At 44.2% G+C, this 17,545-nt stretch overlaps 1 pseudogene; it reads right to left on the bottom strand.

Moving 5' to 3' along the window:
- Positions 1-555: 555 nt before the first annotated feature.
- LOC121838834 overlaps positions 556-17,545 on the bottom strand; it is a 62,558-nt pseudogene continuing 45,568 nt past the window's right edge.

Here is a 17,545-nt window from a genome sequence, read left to right on the forward strand (position 1 = left end):
GTGTGTTTACCCTGGCGTATAGGCTGTGTGTGTGTGTGTGTGTGTTTACCCTGGCGTATAGGCTGTGTGTGTGTGTGTGTGTTTACCTGGCGTATAGGCTGTGTGTGGTTGTGTGGTTTGGTGTGTTAGTGTGTTCCAGGTGATGTATATCGAGGTGTCCAGGTTCTTCTCCTCAGTCCAGTGTGTGTGTGTGTGTGTGTGTGTGTGTGTGTGTGTGTGTGTGTGTGTGTGTGTGTGTGTGTGGTTTGGTGTGTGTTAGTGTGTTCCAGGTGATGTATATCGAGGTGTCCAGGTTCTTCTCCTCAGTCCAGTGTGTGTGTGTTTACCCTGGCGTATAGGCTGTGTGTGTGTGTGTGTGTGTTTACCCTGGCGTATAGGCTGTGTGTGTGTGTGTGTGCGTGTGTGTGTGTGTTTACCCTGGCGTATAGGCTGTGTGTGTGTGTGTGTGTGTGTGTGTGTGTGTGTGTGTGTGTGTGTGTGTGTGTGTGTGTGTGTGTGTGTGTGTTTTACCCTGGCGTATAGTGGTGTGTGTGTGTGTTTACCTGGCGTATAGGCTGTGTGTGTGTGTTTACCCTGGCGTATAGGCTGCTGGCCGTGGTGCTCCAGAGGTGAAACCACAAAGCTGGTGGAGGCCAGCAGGTTCCAGTGATGCAACACACGTAGCGTCCCCACACGCCGGGTCGTAACGGCACGGTTAACGGGGCGGTAGTGTGTACTCTGTCCCGCCGTCCACCAGGATGTCGTACGTGGCGGCTATGGCGTTGGTGGGGTCCACCCAGACGGCGGTTACCGTGACGTTCTGTCCCCGGACCCAGCGTTGCATGGCAACCGGCTCCTCCATGGGGCCCAGGAGGCTTCCGAAGTTCCTGAAGATTCTCTCTTTGGCGTCCCAGTCTGTACCCACCTGAGGGGAGGGAGGACAGAGAAAGAGAGATATTGAGAGAGATCAAGAAACAGAGGGTTGATTTGAATGAAAACAGAGATACTGTAGAGAGAAAGAGAGAATCGTGTGAAGGATTTCCCTGTTAATTAACAAATGGTAATTAAATTAGTATTCCAGTGACAGCGTGACAGGACACATCCAGTACTACATGTCTTCCCCAGGGGGCAGCAGCAACCTGACAATAAAGACACTTAACAAATAGTGACTCAGAGCCTGTTTCAGTGAGGACAGAACCACCTCTCTCTCTCTCTCTCTCTCTCTCTCTCTCTCTCTCTCTCTCTCTCTCTCTCTCTCTCTCCCAGGTACCAAAGCCTGTTTCAGTGGGGACAGAACCACCATCTCTCTCTCTCTCTCTCCCAGGTACCAAAGCCTGTTTCAGTGGGGACAGAAACCACCATCTCTCTCTCTCTCTCTCTCCCAGGTACCAAAGCCTGTTTCAGTGGGGACAGAACCACCATCTCTCTCTCTCTCTCTCTCCCAGGTACCAAAGCCTGTTTCAGCAGGGACAGAACCACCTCTCTCTCTCTCTCTCTCTCTCTCTCCCAGGTACCAAAGCCTGTTTCAGCGGGGACAGAACGACCATCTCTCTCTCTCAGATACCAAAGCCTGTTTCAGCAGGGACAGAACGACCATCTCTCTCTCTCTCTCTCTCTCAGGTACCAAAGCCTGTTTCAGTGGGGACAGAACCACCATCTCTCTCTTTCTCTCCTCTCTCTCTCTCTCTCTCTCTCTCCCAGGTACCAAAGCCTGTTTCAGTGGGGACAGAACCATCTCTCTCTCTCTCAGGTACCTCTCTCTCTCAGAACCTCTCTCTCTCCCAGGTACCAAAGCCTGTTTCAGTGGGGACAGAACCACCATCTCTCTCTCTCTCTCTCTCTCCCAGGTACCAAAGCCTGTTTCAGTGGGGACAGAACCACCATCTCTCTCTCTCTCTCTCTCTCTCTCTCTCTCTCTCTCTCTCTCTCTCTCTCTCCCAGGTACCAACGCCTGTTTCAGCGGGGACAGAACCACCATCTCTCTCTCTCTCTCTCTCTCTCTCAGGTACCAAAGCCTGTTTCAGCGGGGACAGAACCACCATCTCTCTCTCTCTCTGGTACCAAAGCCTGTTTCAGTGGGGACAGAACCACCATCTCTCTCTCTCTCTCTCTCTCCCAGGTACCAAAGCCTGTTTCAGTGGGGACAGAACCACCATCTCTCTCTCTCTCTCTCCCAGGTACCAGGGATCAGGGATAGGTTACATTTAAAGTGTATGTGTGTGTACGTGCGTGTGTGCATGTCTCACCTCTGCAAACTGTAGTCTGTTGAGTGTGTTGGTTGCCGGGGCCAGGGTGAAGTGGTTGCTATGGGAGACCCAAGTCTCTAGGGTCTCTAGCTGGCTGGTTGCTAGGTTACTAGCATGTTGACGAACCAGGTAGCCTTGGAACACGTCTGACAGGAAGTACAAATGGACAGACACCGGGTGGCCCTGGGGATATACCTGGGAAACCCCAAATATACACAAACAGTACAATTACACACAAATACACACTCAAATATACACATACACAGTACAATTACACACCCAAATATCCACAGACATCCACCCAAATGTAAAGCCATCCACGGAAATGTCACTTCGCCCCCACCTACAAGTACAAATGACCTCAACTAACCTGTGGGGTACACTGACTCTGTACCGGTGCCCCCTGTATATAGCCTCCACACTGACTCTGTACCGGTGCCCCCTGTATATAACCTCCACACTGACTCAGTACTGGTACCCCCTGTATATAACCTCCACACTGACTCAGTACTGGTACCCCCTGTATATAGCCTCCACACTGACTCAGTACTGGTACCCCCTGTATATAACCTCGTTATTCTTATTGTGTTACTTTTTATTATGACTTTTTATTTTAGTCTACTTGGTAAATATTTTATTCTTCTTGAACTGCACTGTTGGTTAAGGGCTTGTAAGTCAGCATTTCACTGTGAGGTCTACACTGTTGGTTAAGGGCTTGTCAGTAAAGCATTTCACTGTAAGGTCTACACTTACTGTATTTGGCGCATGTGACAAATAAAGTTTGATTTGATTTGAAATGTCCACAGACACAGTCATACCCACTCGATGGTCCTCAAACACACGTCAGAACAAACTGGGCTTCAGTCACAGGAGCTGGTGAGGAACAGAGAGATCACTCTACTCTCAACCCCCCCCACACACACATCTTGTCCCCCCACTTCTGATACACACCCAACCTGCAACAAGTGTCTCCTTGTGCTTGTGTACACACTCCACCCATAACCTGCACACACACACACACACACACACACACCGTCCTCTACCCCCGACTTACATGGCTGGAAAAAGCCAGTCTGAGAGACTGAGGCCTGTTTGTCTAAATGTAACAAGTTATTCTCCATATTTGATTTGGAACTCTTGCAACATACCCATACACACGCACACGCAGACAGACAGACAGACAGATTGAAAGTCAGTCAGATTGAAAGACAGACAGACAGACAGATTGAAAGCCAGACAGTCAGTCAGATTGAAAGCCAGACAGTCAGTCAGATTGAAAGCCAGACAGTCAGTCAGATTGAAAGCCAGACAGTCAGTCAGATTGAAAGCCAGACAGTCAGTCAGATTGAAAGCCAGACAGTCAGATTGAAAGCCAGACAGTCAAGACAAAGGAAGGCAGGCAGACAGACAGACAGATTGAAAGTCAGTCAGATTGAAAGCCAGACAGACAGACAGTCAGATTGAAAGCCAGACAGTCAGACAGTCAGTCAGATTGAAAGCCAGACAGTCAGTCAGATTGAAAGCCAGACAGATTGAAAGCCAGACAGTCAGTCAGATTGAAAGCCAGACAGTCAGTCAGATTGAAAGCCAGACAGTCAGTCAGATTGAAAGCCAGACAGTCAGTCAGATTGAAAGCCAGACAGTCAGTCAGATTGAAAGCCAGACAGACAGACATATTGAAAGCCAGACAGTCAGATTGAAAGCCAGACAGTCAGATTGAAAGCCAGACAGTCAAGACAAAGAAAGGCAGGCAGGCAGGCAGACAGACAGATTGAAAGTCAGTCAGATTGAAAGACAGACAGACAGACAGACAGATTGAACGCCAGACAGTCAGTCAGATTGAAAGCCAGACAGTCAGTCAGATTGAAAGCCAGACAGTCAGTCAGATTGAAAGCCAGACAGTCAGTCAGATTGAAAGCCAGACAGTCAGTCAGATTGAAAGCCAGACAGTCTGACAGATTGAAAGCCAGACAGTCAGTCAGATTGAAAGCCAGACAGTCAGTCAGATTGAAAGCCAGACAGACAGAGAGACAGTCAGATTTAAAGCCAGACAGTCAGACAGTCAGTCAGATTGAAAGCCAGACAGTCAGTCAGATTGAAAGCCAGACAGTCAGATTGAAAGTCAGACAGTCAGTCAGATTGAAAGCCAGACAGTCAGATTGAAAGCCAGACAGTCAAGACAAAGAAAGGCAGGCAGGCAGGCAGACAGACAGATTGAAAGTCAGTCAGATTGAAAGACAGACAGACAGACAGACAGACAGACAGACAGATTGAACGCCAGACAGTCAGATTGAAAGCCAGACAGTCAGTCAGATTGAAAGCCAGACAGTCAGTCAGATTGAAAGCCAGACAGTCAGTCAGATTGAAAGCCAGACAGTCAGTCAGATTGAAAGCCAGACAGTCTGACAGATTGAAAGCCAGACAGTCAGTCAGATTGAAAGCCAGACAGTCAGTCAGATTGAAAGCCAGACAGACAGAGAGACAGTCAGATTTAAAGCCAGACAGTCAGACAGTCAGTCAGATTGAAAGCCAGACAGTCAGACTGAAAGCCAGACAGTCAGATTGAAAGCCAGACAGTCAGACAGTCAGTCAGATTGAAAGCCAGACAGTCAGTCAGATTGAAAGCCAGACAGACAGACAGACAGACAGTCAGATTGAAAGCCAGACAGTCAGATTGAAAGCCAGACAGTCAGTCAGATTGAAAGCCAGACAGTCAGTCAGATTGAAAGCCAGACAGTCAGATTGAAAGCCAGACAGTCAGATTGAAAGCCAGACAGTCAGATTGAAAGCCAGTCAGTCAGATTGAAAGCCAGTCAGTCAGATTGAAAGCCAGTCAGTCAGATTGAAAGCCAGTCAGTCAGATTGAAAGCCAGACAGTCAGTCAGATTGAAAGCCAGTCAGTCAGATTGAAAGCCAGACAGTCAGTCAGATTGAAAGCCAGACAGACAGACAGACAGACAGACAGACAGACAGACAGACAGACAGATTGAAAGCCAGACAGACAGACAGATTGAAAGCCAGACAGTCAGTCAGATTGAAAGCCAGACAGTCAGTCAGATTGAAAGCCAGACAGTCAGTCAGATTGAAAGCCAGACAGTCAGTCAGATTGAAAGCCAGACAGTCTGACAGATTGAAAGCCAGACAGTCTGACAGATTGAAAGCCAGACAGTCAGTCAGATTGAAAGCCAGACAGTCAGTCAGATTGAAAGCCAGACAGACAGAGAGACAGTCAGATTGAAAGCCAGACAGTCAGTCAGATTGAAAGCCAGACAGTCAGTCAGATTGAAAGCCAGACAGTCTGACAGATTGAAAGCCAGACAGTCAGTCAGATTGAAAGCCAGACAGTCAGTCAGATTGAAAGCCAGACAGACAGAGAGACAGTCAGATTTAAAGCCAGACAGTCAGACAGTCAGTCAGATTGAAAGCCAGACAGTCAGACTGAAAGCCAGACAGTCAGATTGAAAGCCAGACAGTCAGACAGTCAGTCAGATTGAAAGCCAGACAGTCAGTCAGATTGAAAGCCAGACAGACAGACAGACAGACAGTCAGATTGAAAGCCAGACAGTCAGATTGAAAGCCAGACAGTCAGACAGTCAGTCAGATTGAAAGCCAGACAGTCAGTCAGATTGAAAGCCAGACAGTCAGATTGAAAGCCAGACAGTCAGATTGAAAGCCAGACAGTCAGATTGAAAGCCAGTCAGTCAGATTGAAAGCCAGTCAGTCAGATTGAAAGCCAGTCAGTCAGATTGAAAGCCAGACAGTCAGTCAGATTGAAAGCCAGACAGTCAGTCAGATTGAAAGCCAGACAGTCAGTCAGATTGAAAGCCAGACAGACAGACAGACAGACAGACAGACAGACAGACAGACAGATTGAAAGCCAGACAGACAGACAGATTGAAAGCCAGACAGTCAGTCAGATTGAAAGCCAGACAGTCAGTCAGATTGAAAGCCAGACAGTCAGTCAGATTGAAAGCCAGACAGTCAGTCAGATTGAAAGCCAGACAGTCTGACAGATTGAAAGCCAGACAGTCTGACAGATTGAAAGCCAGACAGTCAGTCAGATTGAAAGCCAGACAGTCAGTCAGATTGAAAGCCAGACAGACAGAGAGACAGTCAGATTTAAAGCCAGACAGTCAGACAGTCAGTCAGATTGAAAGCCAGACAGTCAGACTGAAAGCCAGACAGTCAGATTGAAAGCCAGACAGTCAGACAGTCAGTCAGATTGAAAGCCAGACAGTCAGTCAGATTGAAAGCCAGACAGACAGACAGACAGTCAGATTGAAAGCCAGACAGTCAGATTGAAAGCCAGACAGTCAGACAGTCAGTCAGATTGAAAGCCAGACAGTCAGTCAGATTGAAAGCCAGACAGTCAGATTGAAAGCCAGACAGTCAGTCAGATTGAAAGCCAGTCAGTCAGATTGAAAGCCAGTCAGTCAGATTGAAAGCCAGTCAGTCAGATTGAAAGCCAGTCAGTCAGATTGAAAGCCAGTCAGTCAGATTGAAAGCCAGTCAGTCAGATTGAAAGCCAGTCAGTCAGATTGAAAGCCAGTCAGTCAGATTGAAAGCCAGACAGTCAGTCAGATTGAAAGCCAGACAGTCAGATTGAAAGCCAGACAGTCAGACAGTCAGTCAGATTGAAAGCCAGACAGTCAGTCAGATTGAAAGCCAGACAGTCAGTCAGATTGAAAGCCAGACAGTCAGTCAGATTGAAAGCCAGACAGACAGTCAGATTGAAAGCCAGACAGTCAGTCAGTCAGATTGAAAGCCAGACAGTCAGTCAGTCAGATTGAAAGCCAGACAGTCAGTCAGTCAGATTGAAAGCCAGACAGTCAGTCAGTCAGATTGAAAGACAGACAGAAAGGAAGGCAGACAGACTCTGCTAGATAAAACCTAGCTCCTAGCCTGGTAATGATGAGATCTGGTCTCCTCTGCTAGATAAAACCTAGCTCCTAGCCTGGTAATGATGAGATCTGGTCTCTGCTAGATAAAACCTAGCTCCTAGCCTGGTAATGATGAGATCTGGTCTCCTCCGCTAGATAAAACCTAGCTCCTAGCCTGGTAATGATGAGATCTGGTCTCCTCCGCTAGATAAAACCTAGCTCCTAGCCTGGTAAAGGTGAGATCTGGTCTCCTCCGCTAGATAAAACCTAGCTCCTAGCCTGGTAATGGTGAGATCTGGTTTCCTCCTCTAGATAAAACCTAGCTCCTAGCCTGGTAAAGGTGAGATCTGGTATCCTCCTCTAGATAAAACCTAGCTCCTAGCCTGGTAAAGATGAGATCTGGTATCCTCCGCTAGATAAAACCTAGCTCCTAGCCTGGTAATGATGAGATCTGGTCTCTGCTAGAGAAAACCTAGCTCCTAGCCTGGTAATGGTGAGATCTGGTCTCCTCCTCTAGATAAAACCTAGCTCCTAGCCTGGTAATGATGAGATCTGGTCTCTGCTAGATAAAACCTAGCTCCTAGCCTGGTAATGATGAGATCTGTTCTCCTCCGCTAGATAAAACCTAGCTCCTAGCCTGGTAGTGATGAGATCTGGTCTCCTCCGCGAGTTAAAACCTAGCTCCTAGCCTGGTAATGATGAGATCTGGTCTCTGCTAGATAAAACCTAGCTCCTAGCCTGGTAATGATGAGATCTGGTCTCTGCTAGATAAAACCTAGCTCCTAGCCTGGTAATGATGAGATCTGGTCTCCTCTAGATAAAACCTAGCTTCTAGCCTGGTAATGATGAGATCTGGTATCCTCCGCTACATAAAACCTAGCTCCTAGCCTGGTAATGATGAGATCTGGTCTCTGCTAGATAAAACCTAGCTTCTAGCCTGGTAATGATGAGATCTGGTCTCTGCTAGATAAAACCTAGCTCCTAGCCTGGTAATGATGAGATCTGGTCTCCTCTAGATAAAACCTAGCTTCTAGCCTGGTAATGATGAGATCTGGTATCCTCCGCTACATAAAACCTAGCTCCTAGCCTGGTAATGATGAGATCTGGTCTCTGCTAGATAAAACCTAGCTCCTAGCCTGGTAATGATGAGATCTGGTTTCCTCCGCTAGATAAAACCTAGCTCCTAGCCTGGTAATGATGAGATCTGGTCTCCTCCGCTAGATAAAACCTAGCTCCTAGCCTGGTAATGGTGAGATCTGGTCTCCTCCGCGAGATAAAACCTAGCTCCTAGCCTGGTAATGATGAGATCTGGTCTCTGCTAGATAAAACCTAGCTCCTAGCCTGGTAATGATGAGATCTGGTCTCTGCTAGATAAAACCTAGCTCCTAGCCTGGTAATGATGAGATCTGGTCTCCTCCGCTAAATAAAAACCTAACTCCTAGCTTGGTCATGGTGAGATCTTGTTTCCTCTGAGTAGCTAGTGGACTGGTGAATCAACCCCTAGCCCCTACACCAGTATTTCTTCATCCCAGTCCTGCAAGGGAACCTAAAGGGGTGCACATTTTAGTTTTTGCCCCCCTGATTCTGCTAATCAAAGGTTTGATGTCTGAGGTGTTGATTTGGTGGAATAAGGTGTCTAGTTCTATGGCAAAACACTACAATGTGAACCTGTTTTGAGTCCCCATGCAGGACCAGGGTTTAGAAACACTGGTTTAGGTGCTAGGAGTTGATTCTGGACAGGGCCTAGGGTTTAGGTGCTAGGAGTTGATTCTGGACAGGGCCTAGGGTTTAGCTGCTAGGAGTTGATTCTGGACAGGGCCTAGGGTTTAGGTGCTAGGAGTTGATTCTGGACAGGGCCTAGGGTTTAGGGGCTAGGAGTTGATTCTGGACAGGACCCAGGGTTAAGAAACACTGGTTTAGGTGCTAGGAGTTGATTCTGGACAGGGCCTAGGGTTTAGGGGCTAGGAGTTGATTCTGGACAGGACCCAGGGTTAAGAAACACTGGTTTAGGTGCCTGTGGAGATCTGAGAGGATCTTGAAAAGGTACAGAGCCTTCCAGAAGGTATTCATACATTTGGACTTATTCCACATTTTTGGGAAAGAATTCAAAATGTATTAAATATCCCATAATGACAAAGTGAAAACAAGTTTTCAGAAATGTTAGAAAATGTACTGAATATGAAATGGATATCTCATTTACATACCTATCCACACTCCATATATGTTGTTGAAGCTCCTTTGGCAGCGTTTACAGCTGTGAGTGTTGCTGGGTCTTTACACGCCTGGATTATATAATATTGGCACTTTTTTTCTTTTTTTTTTAATTCTTTAAGCTGTCAAATTGGTTGTTGATCATTGCTAGACAGCCATTTTCAGGTCTTGCCATTAGATTTTCAAGTAGATTTAAGTCAAAACTGTAACTAAGACACTCAGGATAATTCACTGAGCATCAGTTGGTAAGTAACTCCAGTGTAGATTTGGCCTTGTGTTTTAGGTTATTGTCCTGCTGAAAGGTGTATTCATCTCCCAGTGTCTGGTGGAAAACAGACTGAACCAGGACTTTGCCTGTGCTTACCTCCATTCCGTTCCTTTTATCCTAAAAAACTCCCTAGTCCTTGCCGATGACAAGCATTCTCATAACATGATGCAGCCTCCACTAAGCTTGAAAACATGGAGAGTGGTACTCAGTGAGGTGTTGTATTGGATTTGCCCCAAACATCACATTTTGTATTCAGGACATAAAGTTAATTGCTTTGCCACATTTTTAGCAGTATTACTTTAGTGCCGCGTTACAAACAGGATGTATGTTCTGGAATGTTTTTATTCTGTACAGGCGTCCTTCTTTTCACTCTGTCAGTTAGGTTAGTATTGTGGAGTAACTACAATGTTGTTGATCCATCCTCAGTTTTCTCCTATCACAGCCATTAAACTCTGTAACTGTTTTAAAGTCACCATTGGCCTCATGTTGAAATCCCTGAGGTGAGAATACCTTCTGAGGCTCCTGTACTATTCTACCGTGACAGCGCAGACGGCAGGTAGACAGTGAGGTATAACAAGCAATGTGGTGATGTTTTCCCTCCGTACCCTCTGAAAAACTAGCCGGGATTTTGCCATATTTCTAAACCTTTCCAAACCTTCTCTACTCACTACAACTGTCTAGGGGCAGTGGGTAGGGTAGGGGGCACAGAGTAGGGGTTGGACAGGGCTCTATCCAATTCTTTCTGTTCTACCAGTGTGTATGGGTGAGGGGGGGGGTGTTAGGGGTTGGTTTGGAATTCAGTTATTCACACACATGACGTAAATACACACACACACACACACACACACCCACACACACACACACCTCTTCCGGACTGACCTGCAGCTGTTGTTGTCAGGGTGGCCCTGCAGTGACGTGGCGGCCCGTGATAGGCCCATGCGTGTGAAGGCGTGGTAGTGAGTGAGCTGGCTGTCTGATAGGCTGGCAACGCTGTCCGTCTCATCGTACACATTCTCCCAGTACGACTGGAGCCCTGGGGTCTCCTGGAGGAGAGGAATCAGTGTTATAGTAGAACCCTGGGGATCTCCTGGAGGAGCAGTGTTATAGTAGAACCCTGGGGTCTCCTGGAGGAGAGGAATCAGTGTTATAGTAGAACCCTGGGGATCTCCTGGAGGAGCAGTGTTATAGTAGAACCCTGGGGTCTCCTGGAGGAGAGGAATCAGTGTTATAGTAGAACCCTGGGGGTCTCCTGGAGGAGCAGTGTTATAGTAGAACCCTGGGGACTCCTGGAGGAGCAGTGTTATAGTAGAACCCTGGGGACTCCTGGAGGAGCAGTGTTATAGTAGAACCCTGGGGACTCCTGGAGGAGCAGTGTTATAGTAGAACCCTGGGGACTCCTGGAGGAGCAGTGTTATAGTACAACCCTGGGATCTCCTGGAGGAGCAGTGTTATAGTAGAACCCTGGGGTCTCCTGGAGGAGCAGTGTTATAGTAGAACCCTGGGGACTCCTGGAGGAGCAGTGTTATAGTAGAACCCTGGGGTCTCCTGGAGGGGAGCAGTGTTATAGTAGAACCCTGGGGACTCCTGATGAGAGGAATCAGTGTTATAGTAGAACCCTGGGGTCTCCTGAGGAGAGGAATCAGTGTTATAGTAGAACCCTGGGATCTCCTGGAGGAGAGGGAGCAGTGTTATAGTAGAACCCTGGGGACTCCTGGAGGAGCAGTGTTATAGTAGAACCCTGGGGACTCCTGGAGGAGCAGTGTTATAGTAGAACCCTGGGACTCCTGGAGGAGCAGTGTTATAGTAGAACCCTGGTGTCTCCTGGATGAGCAGTGTTATAGTAGAACCCTGGGGACTCCTGGAGGAGCAGTGTTATAGTAGAACCCTGGGGACTCCTGGAGGAGCAGTGTTATAGTAGAACCCTGGGGACTCCTGGAGGAGCAGTGTTATAGTAGAACCCTGGTGTCTCCTGGAGGAGCAGTGTTATAGTAGAACCCTGGGGACTCCTGGAGGAGCAGTGTTATAGTAGAACCCTGGGGACTCCTGGAGGAGCAGTGTTATAGTAGAACCCTGGGGTCTCCTGAGGAGAGGAATCAGTGTTATAGTAGAACCCTGGGGTCTCCTGATGAGAGGAATCAGTGTTATAGTAGAACCCTGGGATCTCCTGGAGGAGCAGTGTTATAGTAGAACCCTGGGGACTCCTGGAGGAGAGGGAGCAGTGTTATAGTAGAACCCTGGGGTCCCTGGAGGAGCAGTGTTATAGTAGAACCCTGGGGACTCCTGGAGGAGTAGTGTGATAGTAGAACCCTGGGGTCTCCTGGAGGAGCAGTGTATTAGTAGAACCCTGGGATCTCCTGGAGGAGCAGTGTATTAGTAGAACCCTGGGGACTCCTGGAGGAGAGGAATCAGTGTTATAGTAGAACCTGGGGACTCCTGAGGAGAGGAATCAGTGTTATAGTCAAACCCTGAGGGACTCCTGGAGGAGCAGTGTCATCCAGAACCCTGAGGGACTCCTGGAGCAGCAGTGTTATAGTAGAACCCTGGGGTCTATCTGATGAGCGGAATCAGTGTTATAGTAGAACCCTGGGGTCTCCTGGAGGAGCAGTGTTATAGTAGAACCCTGGGTTCTCCTGGAGGAGAGGGAGCAGTGTTATAGTAGAACCCTGGGGACTACCTGATGATTCATTGTTATAGTAGAACCCTGGGGTCTCCTGGAGGAGCAGTGTTATAGTAGAACCTGGGTTCTCCTGGAGGAGAGGGAGCAGTGTTATAGTAGAACCCTGGGGTCTCCTGGAGGAGCAGTGTTATAGTAGAACCCTGGGGACTCCTGAGGAGAGGGAGCAGTGTTATAGTAGAACCCTGGGTTCTCCTGGATGAGCAGTGTTATAGTAGAACCCTGGGGACTCCTGGAGGAGAGGGAGCAGTGTGTGTGTACTCTGTGTGTGTGTGTGTGTACTCTGTGGTGTGTACTCTGTGGTGTGTACTCTGTGGTGTGTGTGTGTGTGTGTGTATGTGTATGTTGTGTTAGTGTACTCTGTGTGTGTACGCTGTGTGTGTGTATGTTGTGTTTGTGTACTCTGTGTGTGTGTATGTTGTGTTTGTGTACGTTGTGTGTATGTGTGTGTGTGTGTGTGTGTGTGTGAGTACGTTGTTGTGTGTGTGTGTACGGTGTGTGTATGTACCGTGTGTACGCTGTGTGTCTGTGTGTGTCTATGTTGTATGTTGTGTGTCTGTGTGTGTATGTTGTGTGTACTCTGTGTGTTCCACCCACCTGTGGATAAGGGCCAAACAGGAAGCTGTCCAGCTGGGTAACAATCTCCTGGTTCACGCTAGCCTCAAATTTCCGGGCGAAAAACGTAGGCCTGGACGTTTGCTGTGGGGAGAGAGAGAGGGAGAGAGAGGGAGAGAGAGGGAGAGAGATGGAGAGAGAGAGAACGAAAGAGATAGAAGGGGAAAGAGGGACGGTAGAGTGAAAGGGGAGAGAGGATGGAGGAGGAAGAGAGTATATGTTTATCGATGTGGTACTGTCTGATGTGGGGGGTACAGATGGGCACGGGTTGATGATGTCACAATGTCATGACTAGGGCGTATCTGCCATAGATACATACAGTTGAAGTCGGGGAAGTTTACATACACCTCAGCCAAATACATTGAAACTCCGTTTTTCACAATTCCTGACATTTAATCCTAGTAAAATTCCTGCCTTAGGTCAGTTAGGATTACTACTTTATGTTAAGAATGTGAAATGTCAGAATAATCATAGAGAGAATGATTTATTTCAGCTTTTATTTCATTCATCCCATTCCCAGTGGGTCAGAAGTTTACATACACTCAATTAATAGTTGGTAGCATTGCCTTTGAATTGTTTAACTTGGGTCAAACGTTTTGGGTAGCCCTCCACAAGCTTCCCACAATAAATTGGGTGAATTTTGGCCCATTCCTCCTGACAGAGCTGGTGTAACTGAGTCAGGTTTGTAGGTCTTCTTGCTCGCACACACTTTTTCAGTTCTGCCCACAAATGTTCTATAGGATTGAGGTCAGGGCTTTGTGATGGCCACTTCAATACCTTGACTTTGTTGTCCTTAAGCCATTTTGCCACAACTTTGGAAGTATGATTGGACCCATTTGCAACCAAGCTTTAACTTCCTGACTGATGTCTTGAGATGTTGCTTCAATATATCCACGTAATTTCCCTGCCTCATGTTGCCATCTATTTTGTGAAGTGCACCAGTCCCTCCTGTAGCAAAGCATCCCCACAACATGATGCTGCCACCCCCATGCTTCACGGTTGGGATGGTGTTCTTCAGCTTGCAAGCCTCCCCCTTTTCCTCCAAACATAACGATGGTCTTTATGGCCAAACAGTCCTATTTTTGTTTCATCAGACCAGAGGACCATTTCTCCAAAAAGTACGATCTTTGTCCCCATGTGCAGTTGCAAACCGTAGTCTGGCTTTTTTTATGGCTCTTTTGGAGCAGTGGCTTCTTCCTTGCTGAGCGGCCTTTCAGGTTATGCCGATATAGGACTCGTTTTACTGTGGATATAGATACTTTTGTACCTGTTTCCTCCAGCATCTTCACAAGGTCGTTTGCTGTTGTTCTGGGATTGATTTGCACTTTTCGCACCAAAGTACATTCATCTTTAGGAGACAGAATGCGTCTCCTTCCTGAGCGGTATGTCGGCTCCATGGTCCCATGGTGTTTATACTTGCGTACTATTGTTTGTACAGATGAGTACGTCCATCTCTTCTAATGACTCCAACGTAACGTAACTTCCGACTTAGATCATAAATCACTGTCAAATATCTGTCAGCTACTACTACTACTAATACTACTACTAATGTTACTGTTACTACTACTACTACTACTACTACTAATGTTACTGTTACTACTACTACTACTAATGTTACTGTTACTACTACTACTACTACTAATGTTACTGTTACTACTACTACTACTACTAATGTTACTGTTACTACTACTACTACTACTAATGTTACTGTTACTACTACTACTACTACTACTACTAATGTTACTGTTACTACTACTACTACTACTAATGTTACTGTTACTACTACTACTACTACTATGTTACTGTTACTACTACTACTAATGTTACTGTTACTACTACTACTACTACTACTACTAATACTAATGTTACTGTTACTACTACTACTAATACTAATGTTACTGTTACTACTACTACTACTACTACTAATGTTACTGTTACTACTACTACTACTAATGTTACTAATGTTACTACTACTACTACTAATACTAATGTTACTGTTACTACTACTACTAATGTTACTACTAATACTAATGTTACTGTTACTACTACTACTACTACTACTACTACTAATGTTACTGTTACTACTACAACTAATACTAATGTTACTGTTACTACTACTACTACTACTACTAATACTAATGTTACTGTTACTACTACTACTAATGTTAATGTTACTGTTACTACTACTACTACTACTACTACTACTAATGTTACTGTTACTACTACTACTACTACTACTAATGTTACTGTTACTACTACCACTACTACTACTAATGTTACTGTTACTACTACTACTAATGTTACTGTTACTACTACAACTGTTACTGACTACTACTACTACTACTACTAATGTTACTGTTACTACTACTACTACTACTACTAATACTAATGTTACTGTTACTACTACTACTACTACTAATGTTACTGTTACTACTACTACTACTACTACTAATGTTACTGTTACTGTTACTACTACTACTACTGTTACTACTACTACTGTTACTGTTACTGTTACTACTACTACTAATACTAATGTTACTGTTACTACTACTACTAATGTTACTGTTACTACTACTACTACTACTACTACTAACAACTACTAATGTTACTGTTACTACTACTACTAATACTAATGTTACTGTTACTACTACTACTACTACTGTTACTGTTACTAATGTTACTGTTACTACTACTACTACTACTACTACTACTACCAATGTTACTGTTTACTACTACTACTACTACTAATACTAATGTTACTGTTACTACTACTAATACTAATGTTACTGTTACTACTACTACTACTAATGTTACTACTACTACTAATACTAATGTTACTGTTACTACTACTACTACTACTACTACTACTACTAATGTTACTGTTACTACTACTACTACTACTACTAATACCAATGTTACTGTTACTACTACTACTACTACTACTACCAATGTTACTGTTACTACTACTACTACTAATACTAATGTTACTGTTACTACTACTACTACTACTACTAATACTAATGTTGCTGTTACTACTACTACTACTACTACTACCAATGTTACTGTTACTACTAATACTAATGTTACTGTTACTACTACTACTACTAATACTACTGTTACTGTTACTACTACTACTAATGTTACTGTTACTACTACTACTACTAATGTTACTACTACTACTACTAATACTAATGTTACTGTTACTACTACTAATACTAATACTAATGTTACTGTTACTACTACTACTACTAATACTAATGTTACTGTTACTACCTACTACTACTACTAATACTAATGTTACTGTTACTACTACTACTACTACTAATACTAATGTTACTGCTACTACTAATACTACTATTACTACTACTACTACTACTTACTACTACTACTAATGTTACTGTTACTACTACTACTAATACTAATGTTACTGTTACTACTACTACTACTAATACTAATGTTACTGTTACTACTACTACTACTACTACTAATACTAATGTTACTGTTACTACTACTACTACTACTACTACTACTAATACTAATGCTACTGTTACTACTACTACTACTACAACTAATACTAATGTTACTGTTACTACTACAACTACTACTAACTACAACCACTGTTACTACTACTACTATACTAATGTTACTACTACTACTAATACTACTGTTACTGTTACTACTACTACTACTACTACTACTAATGTTACTGTTACTACTACTACTACTACTACTACTAATACTACTACTACTGTTACTACTACTACTACTACTAATGTTACTGTTACTACTACTACTACTACTAATGCTAATGTTACTGTTACTACTACTACTACTAATACTACTGTTACTGTTACTACTACTACTACTACTACTACTACTAATGTTCCTGTTACTACTACTACTACTACTACTAATACTGTTATGTTACTGTTACTACTACTACTACTACTAATACTACTGTTACTGTTACTACTACTACTAATACTACTGTTACTGTTACTACTACTACTACTACTACTACTACTACTACTAATACTAATGTTACTGTTACTACTACTACTACTACTAATGTTACTGTTACTACTACTACTACTACTACTACTACTACTAATGTTACTGTTACTACTACTACTACTACTACTGTTACTGTTACTACTACTACTAATGTTACTGTTACTACTACTACTACTACTAATGTTACTGTTACTACTACTACTAATGTTACTGTTACTACTACTACTACTACTACTAATACCAATGTTACTGTTACTACTACTACTACTACTAATGTTACTGTTACTACTACTACTACTAATACTAATGTTACTGTTACTACTACTACTAATACTAATGTTACTGTTACTACTAATACTAATGTTACTGTTACTACTACAACTAATACTAATGTTACTGTTACTACTACTAATACTACTAATGTTACTGTTACTACTACTAATACTAATGTTACTGTTACTACTACAACTACTACTAATACTAATGTTACTGTTACTACTACTACAACTAATACTAATGTTACTGTTACTACTACTACTACTACTAATACTAATGTTACTGTTACTACTACTACTACTACTAATACTAATGTTACTGTTACTACTACTACTACTACTACTAATACTAATGTTACTGTTACTACTACTACTACTACTAC

The sequence above is a fragment of the Oncorhynchus tshawytscha genome, unplaced genomic scaffold, assembly GCF_018296145.1.
Source record: "Oncorhynchus tshawytscha isolate Ot180627B unplaced genomic scaffold, Otsh_v2.0 Un_contig_1306_pilon_pilon, whole genome shotgun sequence".
In the NCBI taxonomy this organism is placed as follows: Eukaryota; Metazoa; Chordata; class Actinopteri; order Salmoniformes; family Salmonidae; genus Oncorhynchus; species Oncorhynchus tshawytscha.